General features: G+C 37.6%; 1 pseudogene; it reads right to left on the reverse strand.

The window, feature by feature from the left end:
- Positions 1–8,957, reverse strand: part of LOC132133022 (kinesin-like protein KIF21A) — an 87,253-nt pseudogene extending 78,296 nt beyond the window's left edge.
- Positions 8,958–11,737: the final 2,780 nt, after the last annotated feature.

Consider the following 11,737-nt stretch of genomic DNA (forward strand, 5'->3'; position numbering starts at 1 on the left):
CTTCCCGATGATTAGGAAGTTTTAAATCATTACAGTGGCGCCGAAGCCCGGGAGAAGGAGGGGCGAGTGGGGCGGGTCCGAGGGACGTGGGAGCGAGGCCGGTGGAGTGATTGGAGATGAGCTACACCTGTTCGACCCGCCGGTCTCGAGGCCCACGGAGGAGATGGAAGGATATAAAACTGGAGCGACGACAGTGAAGGACGAGAGAGGACCAGGCCTGGGCCTTATTTTAGGTTTTGGTTTTATTTTGTGCGCATCAGTCGTCCGTGAGGGGCTGGTGCGCTGTTTTGTGTTTATTTTGAATTATTAAAGTTTCAGTTGATTGTCCGCCGGTTCCCGCCTCCTTCTTCCCGATGGTTAGGAAGATTTAAATCATTACAGTGGGTGTGTGTGTGTGTGTGTGTGAGAATGTGTGTGGATGGTGTAGTTGTGGCATCTAGCGAACTTAACTCTTAAGGACCTAAAATAAACACTTTTCCTTATAGCAATATACAGTAAAGCACATTTTACCGAAAATCTTGCTACTGTAATAAATGAACAAACAAATAAAAAGTCAATAATGGCCTTTTATCATGTTAGAAGTTAGAAATAAAATATCTGCTTCAACCAACATAGTGAAAATTCACTCCATTTTTAAATAATTGAGATGCATGAAAACTAATATAATATCCATTTTAGCAAATCAATAATTTGAATATTTTTCTAGGAATTTACTGATACGAGAATTGTGGCCTATACTAATAATCTGATGATTATTGTCACGTTATGGTTGATATACGATTAATGGCAAACTAAAAATAAAACAATAACTAAAATCATTTTTAGTACTATAATGGAATAAAAAGAAATCCAAATGGTATCCCAAAGTACTGTATACTGAACAAAATTTATTGATTTTGAAGTTTATTAAATATTACAGTTAAGTGATATTAAATAATTCATGTTTTTGAAGAATAACTTGAAGTTGGTTTTCAATGATAATCTAAATATAAAACATGGGAAATATGCACAATATTGACCGAAATCCAAACTGTTTTGCATAGTTAATTTCTAAATATTAATAGTTTACTGTTGTGTTAAAAATGTGATGGAGTCATGAGAATGTGCATAGCAAGAATAAGCCAGAGCTGGTATCTGTGCTGACAGTGTCTGTGTGACACAGCTATTGATGCAGTGCAGTGAGGCGGCACAGCTTTTCACAGCAGGAGTTGGTTAGCGCAGACACAATTGCAACATGTTTGAGAGCCAAGAGATGGAGAGATTAATTCAGTCCCACAGGCCTCCCGAGACACACTCGAGGGAGAACCAGCCCTAAATACAGCATGAGATATAATGGGAGTAAACAGATATCAGATGGACCCAGATGCATCGTGGGATACAGTAGAACAGTCTGTCTCAAATAATCAGCCTGTTCTTTTTTGTCTTGGCAGTTTATCAAACATTTCTAGTGAAATCCCAGTCTCAGAGACATTTGGAAGAGCATGAAAAGGCAGAGGGCAACAGGTACGAAGGGTAAAACTAGGGTTTTCAAGCTAGAGGGAGCGTTCTTTGTTCTTTAACTAGAGCACTATGTCAGACTCAATCCAAATCCATTTGACTTGTTGCCATTTGGTCCCACAGTAAAGCAGAAGTGTCTACAGCTGTCAGGTGCATTTGCCATCACAGGAATACATTTAATTTTAAAGTTACCCAATTATGCCATTTTTAAGGTTCCTGATACTATTTTGGGAGTCTCCTACAATAGGATTACATGCATGCAAGGTAAAAAAAAAAAAAACAATAGCTCCAAATATGTAATATCAACTAATTTTCCAGCAATTTGCATATGATTCATTTGAAACAGTCCTAAGATTCAGTCTCCCTAAACCCCTTTCCCTGAGCCTATTCTGCTCTGATTGGTCAGATGGCCCGGTCTGTTGTGATTGGTCTACCGTATACATCACGTGTCAGAAACAATACACCCATTCCCATAGTTCAGTATTTTGAACACTCGATAGAAAATATAAACATTTACTGATTCTCATACTAAAAGATTGTGATTCAGTGGAGCCAGCTGGTCCAAATAAACAGGTTACTGAGCACGTTTCAAAAGCAAGCGTCTTGTGTATCCTGCGTTGAACACCCCGAGATTAGAGAAGAAGTCATCAGTAAAATGACATGTTTGTGGGCGGGGTCAAGTTGGTCTCGGCTGGCCAATACAGAACATAGGTAGAATCATGCAAATGTGTTACCCAGTAAAGTGTTTCCACACAGAAACTCTCCTGTATGTGGCAAAGACAGTGAATGTGGACTCATAAGAGAGCAACACTTGTTTCACATTGTCCACATCCCAAGATTTGGGCTGCTGGCTCCACTGAAACCAGTGTTTGCCATTGACATGAGTGAGCAAAGGTTTGGCTATAGTAGCCTGACCATGAATACTGAGCCTGCGTGGTTCCCAAAGAACAGTTTTGTTGGAAACAGGAGATTCAAGGTGCGCATTTAATTCTGCATTGTGTTGGGCAGCTGTGGTTTTATTTTTGGATTCATCCCTTTCGAGCAGCTTCCTGTGTCGACTGTTACTCTTGTTGGATGTGGTTCATACTTCATGTTAGTGTGCCAACATTACCCTTGATACGCCAAATACTGGCTGTCCTGGTCACAGATGCACCAGCGAGACACACACCAACAATTTGTCCTCTTTGAGGACTTTGTTATGTCTCCCATGAGGTATCACAAAGTATACTTCATATCCATCTCAATAAACTGCTTTACATCAAAAACGATCAACAACAAATACAAGAACACAAAATAATGTACTGTCTATGAATCTCAGTAACAACAGCACTTAAGACCAGATCATTAAGGCCCCGATATACTTCAAATGAAAACGAAGAATGAACTGATATGACGTCATTTCGAACAAAATCAGGCCGAAACGAAGTTCGTTTTGAGTTCGTGTCGGCAGTTTGAAACAGCTGACCAAAGCAAACTTTCTGGGGGAGTTGCTTTTGGCTCCTAAACACCATTGAGCTTCCATTGGTCCGTGGCGGTTACACAATCGGTGGGTGTGTTCTGAAACTACACCTTGTTTGACGTGCAATTTTTTTTTCCGTGTTCATATCTCATTCATGGAGGTCAGGCAAAAAATCAACATCTCCTAGTCAATAGCAACATGGATACACTGTGTGAACAGCGGAGTATGCTCAAATATATCCACATCTGTACGATACTTTAAAGATTCAGAGAAAATATTTAATTCCTAGAAAGAAATTGCAAAAAAGCTTGGTGTTGACCACCCGGAGTTATGCAAAAAGCGACGCAGAGGAATATCCAGGACAAGTTTTCCAAAGCCATGAAAGAATGAAAGGGATGAAAAAAGATATAAGGTAGCAAGTACCAAATACATGTGTTACAAATAAACGTTACACCATACTGCTACATCATGCTAAAGTTTTCAAACTGAGACCTTCACACTTCCCATTAAGGACTGATTATTATATTGCAAACATGATACTTCACTCTGAACTGATGCTAATCATTATTCTTTTGTCTATACTATTCTGACTATTGGGCCCCGTCTCACACCCAGATTTCCTACACTTCATCATTTCATCGTTGGTGTGTTTCGGGGATACACGCGAGCATCACGAGTCATGTCTACATTAATCTACACCCCGCCTCCAGCACCACGGTGGTGTCGAAAACAGTATACCATCACTCAGCCTTTTCGAACTTCTTTTTGCCCCCAAACGAATAACAAAAATGTACTTCGTCTGAAGTATATCGGGGCCTTTACTGCTATTCAAATTACCAATGAAATGCTTTACTTTCTATCAGGACAAGCAATGTGATTTATTTGTTCTTGTTCAAGTTATATTATTAAATAAAGTGACATGGATTCAGCAGTGATTGGAAGGTTACTGAACGAATAATACAAAGATGAACGTGATAAGGTGAAAACTAGCAGCAGGTCTACAGTAATGTTTGCATTCTGTAGGCACTGAGGCGTGATGTGTTGACAGAAGCGCTCATCAAACCAACACTGATCCAACAGCACAGTCAAACAACACTGATCTCAACACCTTCTACATACATACAACACATTTTATCATGATCGCACGCCACTGTGTTCCTGTAGTTATCTCTCAGTGACCCCCATGATGAGAAGAGACTGAAACACATTTAGAAACAGTATATGATGACATCTTAGCTTAATGTGCTCTAGATATAGACATAGATTGGACTTTAAGTGCAGCACATGACCTGCTTGCATTTGCCTGAGTTTTTATTCATAGATTTTTGAGCTTGAGGGAATTTGAGTAAAACTTATAAGGCACAGAACTCAAGCATGCAGGAAGTGAAGCGCAGTTCGCTGGGTGTGGTGAATGTGGTAAAACTACCACACGTCTGTTCTGCATAATATTGCAGCTTTCTAGACAAACTACAATTACAGAGATTCCGTTCCCGCCGCAAACCAGGAACATGTCCACACGCAGCTGCTGCAGTCTATGAGCGCATAGTTCCTGTGTCTAAAGGATGTGACCCTCGTGGGGCCACAGCGGACTGTAGGGCTCTCCATTCGGTTGACACATCAGCTTCAGCTCAAATGCTTAGCATCCTGAAAAAAAAATGAAAAAAAGAGTACCAGTGGAAAAACGAGAGACGTTCTCTTCTTATCAATGTCTGTCAATTCATTTGGGAATTAGACATTTTAATTGATACTACAATCCCAGCAGAGGAATAAGAGTCTTATCTAGCCAAATCATTGGTCATTTTGTTAAAAAAATCTATTTCTATACTTTTTAACCACAAATGCACATCTTGCACTAGCTCTGCGATGCATGTCCACAAATTCACGCATGACGTAATAATCACGTTGGAAAGGTCACACGCGGTTTGCTCTTAGTCTGTGTGCTCCGGTTCTGAAAGGTAGGGTAGGGTGAAAAACCTAATCTCAGTTTCTCCTCCAACTTCAAAATTATCCAACATCATTGTTTTACCCTTTTTTGTAAAGGGCTTTTGACTTTTTAGCACATTCGTTTTGTAATCATTGGCTTGGTGCTTCTGTCTCCATCATGTGACTGTGTAATGCGTGAAGTCGAGCTAGAGCAAGACAAGCATTTGAGGTTAAATAGTATACAAGTAGATTTTTTTTTTTTTTAAGAAAATGTCTGATGGTTTCACTAGATAAAACCCGGCTGGGATCGTGTCGAGGCATTTGAAGCTGCATTGAAACTGTAATTTGGACCTTCAGCCCATTGGTCCCCATTGAAGTCCATTAAATGGAGAAAAATCTTGGAATGTTTTCCTCAAAAACATTCCAAAAAAGAGAAGAAGAGCTATGATGACATGGGGGCGAGTAAATTATCAGGAGATTTTTTATTTTCCTAAACTCATTTAAGGCATTATTTTAGAGTAAACACTGGTCATAATCTTACCAAAACTTAGACGATACTCATATTTAACATTAACTTAGATTAACTGATGCTTTAAAGGAATTGTTCATTGTTAGTTCATGTTAACTAATAGAACCTTATTTTAAATTGTTACCAATTATTTTTGTTTAATGTTTTTAAAGTGTAACTAAACCCCTGCTCAGAGCCTGACTCCACCCACTGACAATATTTGAAAAATGCTGAAAAATGGGCAGATCACAGCGGAGATAGAGGGGACGAACCGAGGGCGGGGCTGAGCGAGTGCGGCGTGAACCTGAGACCCGCAGTGACAAATTGATTGCCGCTGGCTCAAACTGTGGTCTTAACTCCCTCACCGCGTCGCTTTTCAGCGCGAGCTGTGTGGAGAAGCCCATTTCCACCTCCATTGCATTGGAGAAGCAATCCCGTGTAAAACGCAGTTTGCACACTCGAGCTCTAGGTGGGAACTTGCGGTCTTCCAGGCCAAATGCATGCAACCACTGGCGCTTAATTTTAAAGTCTGCTGGTAAACTATGCAGTCCAGCAGTGCTGTAGCGACTAGCAACACACCTCCGTACCATCCTGACCACTGTACTAAATACAGATAAATCTACGCTAACTTGAAGATCTAAATAACTATATAATTGCTATGCTAAATAGATGCTATAATAGTCTATCCTGGTCGTTATCAATACTCGCAATTCCAGCTCCTGACTCACTACAGTGATTTTGATGGTTTTATACTGCCAAGGGCGTTGTAGCTCATACCAAGGGGCGTGGTGAGCTGGAAACTGCTTACGTCACCTGGCACCCTTACGTCACTTGCCACCGCAACATCCAATAGGAAAAATCAACTGCAGTAGCCACCGTTCAACCTGAAGAGGGCAGCACTCAGACGTTTTTACACCATATATTGTAGAATTAAAACACTTTATAATCAAATGTCAAAAAAGTTACCTGAATCAATGAACAGCACTAATAAAGCCCCATTCTTATAGATCATTAACTAAAAAAAGTTGGTTTAGGGTTTAGTTACTCTTTAAAGGAAATGCACACCGAGGTAGCATTTATTTTATAGTAGAGCAGAAAAACAACAAAAACTGTAATAGATGTTATTACAAATTATCTTTTTTTACATTTTTGTTTTAAAAAACACGTAAAATCGAATTTATTCCTGTAAGATATTTTAAAAACAAATTTATTTTGAGGTTGGTGCTCAAATATTTTTGTGGAAACCGTGATACTGTACTTGAAAGGTCAAAACAACAGCTTCGTTATACAAATCTTTTGTAACATTATCAATATATTGACTGTCACTTTTGATCAAATAAATAACTTGCTGAATAAAAGTATTCATTTCTTAAAATATATATATTTGAAAAGTCATTATTTTGTCTTTCTGTTGCTTGTTATTTGTTCTTTATTGAATTTCATAAATATATGCTGCGTTTATGTTGATATTAAGTATGTTTTGTCAAACAGGCTAAGCATTTCTGCAAACACTGTGAACATGGATTTAATATTGATTATGAATGTGACCTCAGTAGACTAACTAGATTAACTTGAGGAAGGACGCCAGAGTCTGATTTGATCTGTTTCTGTGAGGCATGAGAGCAGGACTTTTATTTCTTTACACAATGACATTTGCGAGGGCTGCTGACTCACTGAAGAAAACAGCACGGTCATCCACAGCTGCCTCTCCGTCCCACGTCACATCCACTGTACCGCAACCAGAGTCTAGCGCTTTATTTACTGTATATACAGTACATATAATATAGCACTATATATATAACCTGTCAATCATCTCTACTTGTCTTAAAAGCTTTGTAAAATGGCGTAAAGACTAATATATATATATATATATAAAGACTAGTATTAGCATGCATATATTACATTAAATATATTATTAGTCATATGTGTTATTGTCAACCTATAAGGGGTTATCAATGGATGCTACTGATATCATATTTTAATAATCAAGGCTGTAAGATTTTGAAACAGACCTAAATTTACCAGTTTGGTTTATATACAGTATCTATTCTGTGTTTCAATTTCCCGTAACAGAAAACAGTCCGGACTCATACTGAAATATAATTATTATTGTGAGCTAGCTGATTTTATTTGATTTTGTGACCAGTGAAAAACTAAAAGCATCTCTGCAGACTTCTGAAAACCACACAAACGGGCTGATCGCAGATCTAACGAACAGATTCGTCAATAAACCTCTTCTTCCATTCATCATCTGTCAGTCAACTGTCTACTTTTAGCACAGACTGTCACTCAAACCAGTGACACACACACACAACTGAAATCCTTGGCAATTAAAGGCACAATATGTAAAAAAAAAAATTATTAAAATATCCAAAAACCACTAGAACAGTGTTATATATTTTGCTGACTTGTACTTGTACTTACATGATCCCAAATGTTTCGTACAATGTTTAAATCCAGAGAAATAAGCAATTTTATCTAGTGACACGGACCGTGTGCATAGTGTGCAAAATACTATTTTGTATTTAAATACATTTAATCTTAGTATTTATGAGGTTCCAAAATACATAAAATAATTTTTGCCAAACCTCTTTATTAGACTGCTGATTTTCTGTATCAACAAGTATAACAAAAATACTAAAAATTAGTAAGATTAAATGTATTTAAATACTTTTTCTAAAGGTATTTCAAATACAAAATAGTATTTGAAATACATCCCATCCCTGCAGGAAATCAGCAGTCTAATAAAGAGTTTGATACCTTATGTATTTAGAAAATTCATACATTAGATATAATACATTATATATTTTTTCCCAAAGTTATTTAAATACAAAATAGTATTTTGTATATTTAGTAATAACACTTATGGTTAAAAAAGCAATGATGTCAATGTTAAGGGGCTGAAGCTGGTGTAGTAGTACGAATATAATGCAGCTTTTAATTACATTATTTACTGCAAGTCACAAATCCTCTCCCATGACATTCAGATTGTCGCATACTATATTGTTAGGAGGATTTGGAACAAGGACAGTTTATATGTGGCGTTGCTCCTGTTTTCCCCGCCCACTCTGAAATCTCATTGGTTCAAAATCACAACACCATAACTGTACATTACAGATGAAATATCACGATTGGCTGTTATTTAACCCCATAGCGCAGACAAAACAATAATTTGCTGCTGTAAACTTTCCATTGTTGCATGACTATGACATGCCGCACGTGCACTGGCTGCAGCAGGTGACAAGTGAGTGAATGCACATCAGTAACGCGCATTAGTGCTCGTGCCCTACCTGAGCGCCACCCGGACCGTGCTCTCGTCCTGACCGCTTGACATGATTCAGATCTGCATCGATCGATCGATCGCACACCAATCCGATCAATCCTGTAAGTGCGCAGCACCTTTAAGGCGGGGCCTTGGCTCGGCTCACGCGCGCGTCGTCTCTGTCATGACCGAGGCGTTAATCGGCATGCAGCCGCTACAGAAGCGATGCGCTGCGGTCACGCGTGGTCAAACTGAGATCCTGTGTGCGTCCCGATCTCATCTGATCTAAACTACATGCTCACTTCATGAAGTCCAGCCGCAATACGTCACCAAACCACGCCTCCTAGAGGACCCTTGGGGGTGACGTCATCATTCGCATGCAAATCAGCGTATTCTGCCTGTTATGAGACATAGATTACTTTATATTGTGGATATATCTGCAGAGACGCAGATATTGGCTGCACTGATTTGCGTATTTCTTTCTTTTGTCCTATAAAGACATTTGTTAAAATTATTGAGAACCTAATTCTTTTGTTTGTTATATTTAACACATAGAAGCAAATATGACAACCCTATTTTACTACTACTACTACTACTACTACTACTAATAATAATAATAAGAAGAAGAAGAAGAAGAATTAGAATTGCACTGTAAATAATTATTATGTCATTTTTGCTAAACATTTTATCATGAATAAATATATGCAAATAAATATATATATTCCACAGTAACAGTATACTTTTGTGGGCATTTTTATTGCTTTTCGGAAATAGCATAAAAACTACAATTACACACACAACTATTATTAATTACATAATTAATCATTTGTTGACTATTAATTATGTGAGTTTGAGTAATAATAATAAAACAATAAAAGAAGCTCATCGTAATTGCAAACTATCACAAAAAATAATAATAATACAATCAAGTAAGAAATAGTATTATTATATTATTAAATAAAATTGTATTGTCAGTATACACATTTGTGAATGTGTGTGTGGGTGTGTTTTGTTTTAAAAAGTAACGATAAAACTCAAAACCTTCATAATGCACGATAAAGTTAATCATAATGTAGGTTGTAAAGCATTATATATTTTCAGAAATAATTGTAATTAAAGTTAAAATACATTTTAATATTTAAAGGTTTGTTTCTGCATGTATCTTAATGCATTATATAGATAAACTGTAATTGTAACAAAAAAAAACTGTGAATCCAATTATTCATGAATTCATACAATGCATTATAAGGTACAATAACAAAGGCATAATGAATGCATTAAAACTACTTTTATAATGCATTATTTAAAAAAGGTTTACCCAAAATAATAATAATAATACCACATTGTACATATTAAATGTCTAAATGTGGTGCTCATGCTGGATCTGATGCAGTGGTGTTGTGCGCTCTCATCCGGTAATGCTCTTGTAAATTCATCTGTTTTCTGAGCCAGGGTGAATGCATTCAAACATTTCAATAAAATAGCATTGGTTTATGTAATCTCCATTTCAATTTGAACTTTAGCACACATATTACAGGCTGCTGGGGAAATCTTTCTACAGTACGTGGGTCTTGGGGAGCGTATATGAGTTCTCATGTTGTCACAGTTTCATTCCATAATTTCCTTTAACTCGATGCACTTTCGACTTGAACTGAGTGTGAGTGCAGAACAGTGCTGGTAACAGAGGTGAAACAGTTCAGCACTGGAGCTCGAGTGTCTTGACCTCCGGCCAAACTGCAGTGTCCAGTTACTTGCTCTCACATTACCAGAGGCACACACTCAAGCACAGGACACAGGACGCTTTCTATCAATACACTACACACTTGGTTCCCATCTAGTCAACATGGCATATTACTGGCTGTTTGATGAATTGTTTTTGTTCTTGCTCTTGTGAGTCATGTACTGTCTTGTATACAGTCGTGCCAAAAATATTGGCACCCTTGATAAATATGATCAAAGAAGGCTGTGAAAATTCATCTGCATTGTTAATCCTTTTGATTTTACTTTTATACAAAATTCATAAAAAATATATCCTTTCATTGGATAATATGAATTTAAAATGGGGGGAAATATCATTATGAAATAAATGTTTTTCTCTAATACACATTGGCCACAATTAACGGCACCCTTTTATTCAATACTTTTTGAAACCTAAAAGGTTTGGGGTCTAAATGTTCTCCTCTAATGTCTGATGAGGTTAGAGAACTCCTCACAAGAGATCAGAGACCATTCCTTCATCCAGAATCACTTCAGACCCTTTAGATTCCCAGCTTCTCCTCTTCAGTTCACTCCTCTCATTTTCTATAGGGTTCAGTTCAGAGGACTGGAATAGCTATAGCAGAAGTTTTGGTTTTGTGCTCATTGACCCATTTCTGTGTTGTTTTTGAGGTTTGTGTTTGGATTATTGTACGGTTTGAAGATCCAGACATGGTCCATTATAAGATTTCTAAAGAGTCAGTTACTTACTGATTTTTTTTTATCTGTTGGTATTTGATAGAATCCATGATGCCATGTATCTGAACAAGACCTCCAGCAGAAATATAGGCCAACAACATCACAAATACAGCAGTATATTTCTTTGTACACATGGGGTACTTTTCATCTCTGTGCTCACCAAACCCATCTTGAGTGTTTGCTGCTAAAAAGCTCATTTTTAGTTTCATTTGACCATAGAAGCCAGTCCCATTTGAAGTTCCAGTCATGTCTGATAACTGAATATGCTTTAGTTTGTTTTTGGATGAGCTCTTTGGATTTTTCTTGAAATCCTCCCAAACAACATGTGTTGATGTAGGTGCTGTTTGACAATTCTTTTTAAGGTTTTCTGAACTCGAGATTCAACTATTTTCTGCAGTTCTCCAGCTGTGATCCTTCGAGAGTCTTTAGCCACTCAAACTCTCCTCCTCACCGTGCATTAGGACGATATAGATACACGTCCTCTTCCAGGCAGTTTCGTAACATTTTATGTTGATTGGAAATGGGAATTTTCACTGGTCTAGCTCTTTTCTTAAAGCCATTTCACCAATTTGTGAAGCTCAATTATCTTTTGCTGCACATCAGAAATATATTATTTGGTTTTTCTCATTGTGAT

The sequence above is a fragment of the Carassius carassius genome, chromosome 50 (assembly GCF_963082965.1).
Source record: "Carassius carassius chromosome 50, fCarCar2.1, whole genome shotgun sequence".
NCBI lineage: Eukaryota > Metazoa > Chordata > Actinopteri > Cypriniformes > Cyprinidae > Carassius > Carassius carassius.